This window comes from Carassius carassius, chromosome 34, assembly GCF_963082965.1.
Source record: "Carassius carassius chromosome 34, fCarCar2.1, whole genome shotgun sequence".
NCBI classification, from domain to species: domain Eukaryota; kingdom Metazoa; phylum Chordata; class Actinopteri; order Cypriniformes; family Cyprinidae; genus Carassius; species Carassius carassius.
In genome coordinates this window covers 5,215,306-5,225,365 of record NC_081788.1, presented here as the reverse complement: position 1 = coordinate 5,225,365, position 10,060 = coordinate 5,215,306, and positions in this window count along the sequence as shown.

Here is a 10,060-nt window from a genome sequence, read left to right as displayed (position 1 = left end):
TTCAAGCACAACACAACTCCACTTTTTGATTGAATTGATTGAATCATGAAATCTGTTTTTGTTTAACATCTCTTTGGATATCATGTTTTTTGTTTAGTTATATGCCCGATTGCCCATGCAGGGCCTTGTAATGAACACTGGCATTCTACATAATGCCAGACCTGAAGAACCTGTGAAGACTCATTTCATTTATGCTTTTTATGTATTTCATTAAGTCGAGGCTAATGCATGAAATGACTAAATTTGCTTTTCCTTCAGAGGTCCAGGAAGAAACTCATGTTTCTGGACTGGCCGGCTCACAGAGCAGCACATTAACTAATCAAATTTACACAGCTACTTGTGATGCAAATCTGATGTGATGTTACATCTGTTGCTGAGGTGATAGCAAAAGGGCTAATGACACATTTCTGTCAATGCTTCACGCTCAACAGAGTTTTTGTTTGAATCCAGTTCAACATAAACCCCGATCACTGATATTTACTGTTTAGCAGCAGGTGGCGCTCTCAGGAATGAATGTCAAATACTGAAGGAACTTTAAAAAGCTCTTTATTTTATGATAAAAAAACAAAACAAATATGCATATTCACATGCAGACATTTATATGGCGATGTTACCACAAGGTAAATATTTGACTGCTATTGTATGTTATTTGTGGCTCATTGTGTGGTTGATATTCATACAGACCAATATTTATTCACCATTACAATATGTGCTTCTTTTTCTGATATGTCACGAATACATTTTTTTTAAATCGCATACTGTATACACTACCAGTCAAAAAATGTGGACACACTTAACTGTATTTATGTCATGATTTTTTAATAGAAATTGGTAATTAATATTAATCAGTATGCAAAATTACAATAAATTCATATAGATTTATAATATTAATTCATACAGATATTTCCTTGATATTACATTATATATATATTGGCTATATATCAAGTATATTTAACTACTATGTAATAATCTTGTGATACAATGCATTTATTTTATACATAATTGTTTTTACATTGCACTTGCAAGTAAAATACTTGTGTGTAATTATAACTGTAATTAATTTCTGTGAAGACACCTATAATTACAATGTGTTTTGCTTAACAACATGAACACAATAAATATATTTATACCAAATATATTTATTTTTCTACATAGTAGTTAAAGACACCTAATATGAAGTGGGATGTAATATTTTCTTACTTTTAAATGATACAATTTTAATCTAATGGCTTATGGATAAATCTTATGTAAAATGTTAAGGACAAAAACAAGAACAAACAAAACTTGAAAAAAAAAATAGTAATAATAATAATAATTAAAAAAAAATAAAAGTAACTAAGTTGCAGCCAATAGTAAATAAAAATTTAAATCTAGACAAATAAGCTCAAATTTACATTTGATTTGCCATGTTATGTGGTCACTACATAATTCCTACAGTTTCAGTGTTAATTAATAGTTTTAATAACTATTATTATATTCACATTTTAATAACAGAAGAAAAAGTGTGTCAGATCTTTTCACTGATAGTGTAAACGTCCACATACACTGAATATAGATGTGAACATTAAAACACTGACTGACTCTGCATGTATAACGTCTGTAAATACAGTGAAAAGAAAACGTCCTTCTTATTTCTCACACGCCTGACCTCGTGTATTCAACTAGCTCATCTGAGTCTTACTGTATATGATCATAGGACTATGACAAGGACATGCCAGCTTTTTTCTTTTGCGTTGCGTTCAGGTTTCTCTGGACTTTCAGCTCAGGGTTGAGTCATATTCATAAAGCAGCCAGAAATAGAAATAGAAATACAACATTAATGCTTCATTCTGATGCTGCTGTCAATGTTGTGGTTCTCATTTTAATAAAAACATGACATATGTGGAAAATGTAGATAGTAGGTAGTCATGCTTTGTGCTTTAATGTGTGTTATCATGACCAATGAAAGCAGAGAAGTAGTGGTCACATTCAGTCATTCGCTGTATGGCAGGCTGATTGAATGAATTTGCCCATTAACCTGAACATCTCTTATTGTATATCGTAGTGTGGCAAAATATAGAGGTCCAAACTCATTTGAATTGATCAGAGGGTGAACATATTTCATATAGCATTCATGCACTGATATAGAAATGTCATGCACTGGAATTTGTTTATTGTTTTTGTAGCCTTGCTATTCTGTTGCATGATGGGACACCCATGAATTCTTTGTTTTGGTAGAACAGTGATTTTATTTCCCTACAAAGCAAAATAATTTTTCAAGATTTGTTGACTGAAAACACAGTTTCCATGTTTTCAAATGTTTGTTATTATGCAATAGTTTGTTTAATTGCAAAATCTTAGCATTTGCTAAATGAAATGTTTCTGGTGAATTTTTACAAAACCTGTCAAGAACGTCATATCAGGGTCACAATTTACCCCAAAATCCAAAGAATGTTTTGCTAAATATCAATATTAATTATTGGTATTAAGACAACGATGCCTATATAACATATTGTGAATCATCTCAGTGTTTCTGATTAAAAAAAACAACAACTAAATATTGTTTGTGGACAGCATGATTTAGATTTTCTCCTTAGATTAATGTCAATATAATGAGAAATGAAATGAAAACATCTGGATGCATTAAAATAATGAGGATTTGGGAGAAAAATGTCCTTAATTATCATGAGAATAACATCACAATGCAAAAAATATGTGTATATTGTACTTTTTTTTCTTCTTTTTAATGCTTTCAGGATAAAATATGACATGGAAAAGTTAAATTAAACCATTTGGATGACAGTATAGAGGTCTTTTAATTGTATATGCTGTGATTAAAATACATTGTCTATTGAGGGAGGAAAAAAGAAAAAGAGAAAATGCAACATTCACCAATTCTTCTCATTTACTTTGAAATCTTGATCAGCATTTTGTGTTAAAGATACCCTAGAGGATTATTAGATAACATGGCTAAACATGAAAACCCATTGCTCTTTAAAAATGGAATATAATACAGTAAAAAAGAAAATATGCAAATTAACGAGCATCTGTAAAGTGCTTGTACAAGTTATTTTTTCTTCATCATTAGAGGTTTGAGATCTTTTTGAGTGGTGATTTCCCAGCGGTATGTGAAATGTGTTTTGTTTGCATGTTTAGCAGCTTTCTGCAATTGGTCATTTAATTTCAGAATACAACTCTGGGAGTATCCAAAAAAAAAGTTTTCAGATTCACTGGGAATCGCCTTATGAAATTTGTAAAGTGATTTTTGATTGTCTATATGTTAAATATATATATATATATATATATATATATATATATATATATATATATATATATATATATATATATATATAGAGTTTTATATGTTAGTACTGCCACAATAAAACTGGAGTGAAAACATTGCAATCTTTATTTTTGCTTAAGACCAAAGCAACATTCTTAAATGCAACATTTCTGTTCAATAGCAACAGTGAAATAAGCTTGAAATAAGAACATAAGACATCAGAATTCAGATGTTACTGACATTGTCATTCATACAAGTATGAATTGATTTAACATAAATGCTTTCCACAAGAAAATGTTTTTTAAAAATTGTGCAGTTTATTTCAGAATATAACATGACATTATGTAGTGAGCATTAAACGCCAACTGTGCTGGTATGAAATATCCACAAAAGCTTGTCAATCTGTTTTAAAATGCTTCATGAGGTTTTCAGCACTGAGCAGAAATATATATATTTTTAAAAAGATATAATTTAAAGCTACAAGACAAAAATAAATAATTTGGATCAAGCAGCCACTTCCAGTTTTCATTCAACAAATTCTGTAATTCGTTTCTTCCAAAGATGCAAATAGTAATACTAAAGATGCAAAGAGTAATACTACTTATAACGTTTAATTCTACCTGACAAACAGAACTTTTTACACTTTTCAATCACCTTCCATACACACACACTTTTGTTTCATTGCACGAAAACTTTCTTCAGCTTAATGTAATAAATAAAGGCAAGGTACAGCATACTGAGTCTCTATTCACTCCATAAGCTACTAATAAACATCTGTAATAAAGAAGCTGTGAAATTCAGGGCTGTTAAAGGCAAAGCATGACAAACAGTGATGTGCTTTAACAACTAACTCATCATTTCAAAAAAATCTGAGACAGTCTTGAGGACAATTCTTAGCACGGTTGTCTGATTTTGGGCCCTGTGGAGGCAGAGGCGTGGTTTAGCGAAGCCTGCAGCGGGAGAGAGAGTCGGGAGACGAACAGTGAGTGAGCGGGTTGAACGGAAATAATCAACACCTGTCTCTTGTTCTAGTAATTGGCGTGGAGAGAGTATTTAACGCCAGGAGAAACCGGAGTATTGGTGAGAGAGAACGACTGCTGACGACCGCACGAGCCGGAAGCCGCAAACCTGGAAGTGTTCATAGTTTTTGTTATTTACGGTGTGAGTGTCACCATTGAGTTAACTCTTTGTTTAATAAAAGCGTCAGCAGTCAAGCCGACCCCTCGTCCTCTTCCTTTCCATCCTCGAACATTTGTACACTGGTGCCGAAACCTGGGAAGGAAGAAGGAGGGCCGCCGCCATTCAAAACCCGTCCTCCACGCCACTCACGGACATCATCGCGTCCCTCGCGGTCCTGCATCGCAAACAACATCAGGCCCTGCTGGATCTGCCCTGCCATCGTACAAGCCCAGCAGAAGGACCGCGAGAGGTTCCGGAGCTGGATCGACCAGGAGGTTCGCACCAAGGCCGCCGGGCCGCCCACGGTCCCGGTGCATCTGCCATTGCACAAGATGGGACCCCAGGACGATCCGGAAGTATTCCTGGAGCTCTTCCAGAAGTCGGCAGAAGCGTGCGGGTGGCCCCGCGATCAGTGGCCTGTGCGCCTCATCCCCCTGCTCTCTGGCAAGGCCCAGGTGGCCGCGCAACAGCTCCCGGTGGCGAACCTCCTGGTCTTTGACGACCTGAAGAGGGCCATCATCCAGTGGGTCGGCCGGAGCCCCGAGCAACATCGCCAGTGCTTCCGGTCCCTGGACTTGGGGGAAGCCGGCCGGCCCTTCGCAATGGCCCAACAGCTCCGGGACTCCTGCCACAAGTGGCTGCTGGCCCGAGGGAAGTGACGTGGAGCACGTCAAATCTCAATCCCTCACCCTGGCCCCAGGTGGAGATCACCTCTCGACGTCCCAGCTCACTGACGTAGCAAGATTGCAGGCTGAATTTGCCGACGTGTTCTCGCCCCTACCCGGCCGTACCAACCTGATTCAGCACCATATCGAGACTGAGCCGGCCGTGGTAGTTCGCAGCCGGCCGTATCGTTTGCCTGAGCATAAGAAAAAGGTAGTTCAGGCTGAATTAGGCACCATGCTTGAAATGGGAGTAATAGAAGAATCCAACAGTAACTGGGCGAGCCCGATAGTTTTGGTTCCGAAAACGGACGGCTCAGTCCGTTTCTGTGTGGATTACCGCAAGGTGAATGCTGTGTCGAAATTCGACGCGTATCCAATGCCGCGGGTTGACGAGTTGCTTGATCGGCTCGGCACGGCTCGTTTTTATTCGACATTGGACCTAACGAAGGGATATTGGCAGATCCTCTTGTCTCCTTTATCCAAAGAAAAGACAGCTTTCACAACGCCGTTTGGTTTACACCAATTTGTTACCCTTCCGTTCGGGTTGTTCGGGGCTCCAGCCACCTTTCAGCGGCTCATGGACAAGATCCTGCGACCCCATACTGCATATGCGGCTGCATACTTGGACGATATCATTATATTTAGCGGTGATTTGCAGCGGCATATGCAGCATTTGAGGGCGGTCTTGAGGTCGCTGAGAGGGGCCGTACTCACGGCCAACCCGAAGAAGTGTACAGTTGGGCGTGTGGAAGTAAGGTATCTGGGCTTCCACTTGGGGCATGGGCAGGTGCTTCCCCAAATTGATAAGACCCCTGCGGTTGCGACCTGTCCGCATCCTAAGACCAAAAAGGAGGTAAGACAGTTCTTGGGGCTGGCAGGATATTATAGACGGTTTGTGCCTAATTTTTTGGACCTCACCAGCCCCTTGACTGACCTTACTAAAAAGGAGGCACCAGACACAGTCCAGTGGACTGAGCCGTGTCAGCAGGCCTTTACCCAAGTGAAGGCTGCTCTATGTGGCGGGCCGTTGTTAAACGCTCCTAATTTCTCTCTCCCTTTTCTGTTGCAGACAGACACGTCGGACAGGGGGCTGGGGGCAGTCCTGTCACAGGAGATCGAGGGAGAGGAACGGCCGGTGCTGTACATTAGTCGTAAGCTCTCTAGGAGAGAGACTAAGTACAGCACCATTGAGAAAGAATGCCTTGCCATCAGGTGGGCCGTCCTCACCCTCCGCTACTATCTCCTGGGATGGGAGTTCACCCTCTATTCAGACCACGCCCCCCTGCAATGGCTCCACCGCATGAAAGATACCAACGCGCGGATCACTCGGTGGTATCTGGCTCTACAGCCTTTTAAGTTCAAAGTGATCCACAGACCGGGTGTTCAGATGGCTGCGGCCGAATTCCTCTCCAGAAATGGGGGGGGGTCTGCATCCCGGATGGCTCCCCGGCCTGAGTCGGGTGGTGGGGGTATGTGGAGGTGGAGGCGTGGTTTAGCGAAGCCTGCAGCGGGAGAGAACGGTGAGTGAGCGGGTTGAACGGAAATAATCAACACCTGTCTCTTGTTCTAGTAATTGGCGTGGAGAGAGTATTTAACGCCAGGGGAAACCGGAGTATTGGTGAGAGAGAACGACTGCTGACGACCGCACGAGCCGGAAGCCGCAAACCCGGAAGTGTTCATAGTTTTTGTTATTTACGGTGTGAGTGTAACCTTTGAGTTAACTCTTTGTTTAATAAAAGCGTCAGCAGTCAAGCCGACCCCTCGTCCTCTTCCTTTCCATCCTCGAACATTTGTACAGGCCCCATGACAAAAAAATCTAATTGGGCCTCCTCTGCGCAGCTGTTGTCACCACATCTCTAGGACCTAACTGTCCGATCAAAAGCTTTACATAACTCGAATCAAAGGCTTGCAACTCTCTTGCTGCTTGTAGTTCAGTACAAGTACTAGCACAATATTTACTGCTGGTGATTTGTAAATGCAAGTCTGAATACAGTATGCAGTTCACTATTTGATGCAAGATTAAAAGCCACCATAAAAATGTCCTTAAAAGCAACACTATGTAAAATTTTTTACCTTAAAATAATGTTTCCAAAATCGTTTCAGTGGTTCATCAAGTTGTAAAAGGGTGAAAGGCACTTATGCCTCCCTGGAATGATGCTAAGTCATTAACACAGTGGTGGCTAATTTATATGTAGTTTTCAAATTAAAATAATCGTTAATTCTTCTCTCTTTAGAACAAATCAATTAAGCTTATGAGAAATTTGAATCAAGGAAAACATTTGGAAAATCTTGAATAAATTTATGACAATTTTATATTTTGGGTGAACTATCCATTTAACAGAAGTGAAAAAGGAGCAACATATATATATATATATATATATATATATATATATATATATATATATATATATATATGTGTGTGTGTGTGTATTAAAGAAGCACAATAAGACAAATACAATAGAGATACAAATTAAACTCATTTTCCAGATACTGTAGGTTTTACTTAACATGTATACATTTATTTAACGTCTTTTGTTGGTTAACATTAATGACAGATAGGTATTTAATTTGGAATGCTGTCTTTTTCAGACGGAAGGCATCCATCAAATACTGACACACGTTCAGTTTTCACACACCTGTTCACTTTCACTTAATCCATAGGTCATATTCATTCATGTGCAGGAGGAAATGTTTCCACCCACATGTTGTTTGGATAATTTTTAATAAATTTTGAATAAAGTCAGGCCAGTATTTGAGAAATACCCAAAAAGCCCAGTCTTAAGCCTATGATACTTTTGTGTGATAAAACAGACTTCAGGTGGTTTGGCATATAGATCATTAGTCATATAGACTATTTGTTATGGTGTTTTCATGGTGTTTAAAGGTCTTTTTGAAGCTTAAATACTTAGTCTGTGTTCATGGTAAACTGCAGTTTGCATGAGGTTGAGTAAAATATGACCATTTTGGGGTAAACAATCCCTGCAGAAAAAAAGAAAGCAATGGTAAACCTCAGTGAATAATGGCCGGGCACTAACTATGGCTAGTTTCTCCCCGTAGCTGGTTGGAACACAGGTGACTCCATCCAGAAGAGCTTCCTTCCTCAGGTCTGTCTTATTCTCCACGAGCATGATGGGAATGTCATCCTGAGACACATCCTGCACCACAAAATAATCTCAGTAAGAATATCAGTATCGTTTTCAAACTGAACCAGCAACATCCTACTTTTCCCTCTGTAGTGTATATTTAAAGGTGCAGTATGTAATAGACAGCTAGTGTTTGAAATGGGTATTGCAGTCAAAATTCTATTCTATTTCTATTGGAGACTGTTGTTTCTCCAGCCCCTCCTCCTCAGACTCAATGCTCATGTGGGTTGCCAGATTGAGGACACACAACAGGAACGAGCACAACTGACAATGGAAGGCACCAATCCTTAAATTGTAAGTTGAGTTATTCATGATTTAAGGAGCCTCTGGTTGATGCACTTAGTCCATAACCGACTGTATTTACGTGAGATAATCTACACAAACATCTGAACTGTTGTGTGTGTATTTGAGCGCTTAGAACTGATCGTGTGCTGTATATGAGAACTGAGGAAATGGAGTGCGCACGCGAGAGAGAGAACTTCTATCAGCGTGATTCCGCCTATCCCGGCTTCATTAATTTTAAGTTAATCGACCACTAATTGTGACTCCCGGGAAAAACGGGTCATCTGTTCACCTCATCCCTGCCCCTTCGGGTGGTGAGGCCATTGTTTCAGATCGCTAGTTTGCGTTTTATTATATATTAGCGCACCGTGCATTGATTGACTGTCTGCAACTAACTAAACACCGTCACTGATAAGTGCGCTAAAGCAGGACCAAACCATTTCATGCAGATGCAGGGGGGTGGACGGTCAATATGGATGTTTTATTTTTTGGTCAATGGTGATATTGAACTTGTATTGCCAAAATAAGTAAAATCAAACACATCATTCATTTTATTATTATTTGAAATATACTCAATGATAATGGTTTATATAGTGTATAATATAATACACATTTTTAATTAGTTTTTACCTATTTGTTGGGCACCCTGTCAGCCAGGGGCCCTTGGAATTGTCCTAACTTTTACCCCCTATACGGCGCCCATGAGTGAAGGATAGAGAAATCATTTAACATGTAATGTTAAAATATCCATATAATCAGTGCACTTTGTTAGAAAATAAAAAACAGAGGGGAATATTTGACCAAGAAGATCATCACAAATTCAGCAAAAAACTAAGAACACAGAAAACTATTTAACAAATAATAAATAATAAAACAATTTGTATTATCCATACATTATACTCATTGTGTGATTTGACCATCAGTAGTGAATTTGGTAACAGTACGGTTGGGCATTTAAGTTTAAGAAATACGCTATTAAAACCAATTTTTCATTTATAAGCTCATGAGCTCAATAAATCTCAATATTGACTAAGATAACTGTGTTTATGCTTTTGCCATAACTGAACAGCCCTGGGAAAATGCACAATTTAAGTTTTGTGACGTGAACTGAAGACTAATAACATAACACAATATGGCTTGACTGGCAGAGGAACATGTTTTGTTTGATTCACTTCACTCTATCAAAAGCATTACCCTCATATCAGGAAACTCATCCTACTGCCCTCTTGTGCTTCGTGTTAATATTACAAACAATACTGTAGCAGTCAGTTCACCTGAAAGCTCTTTTTGAATGAATTGAAAAAAAAAATAATAATGTATCCAAAATAACATTTGGATATTTTTTCCTGTATTGTACTGTATAATTCATCACCCTGAAAATCGAATAAAAAAAAGTTACGAAAAAATGGTCTTTTGATTTGACATCTGTTTGGTCTATTTTAGTATTATTTTTGTGAGTAAGATGTTGACTTTAAAATGTAAACCAAATAGATTTATTGTATTTACAGAATGTTTTTTTTTTTTTTTTC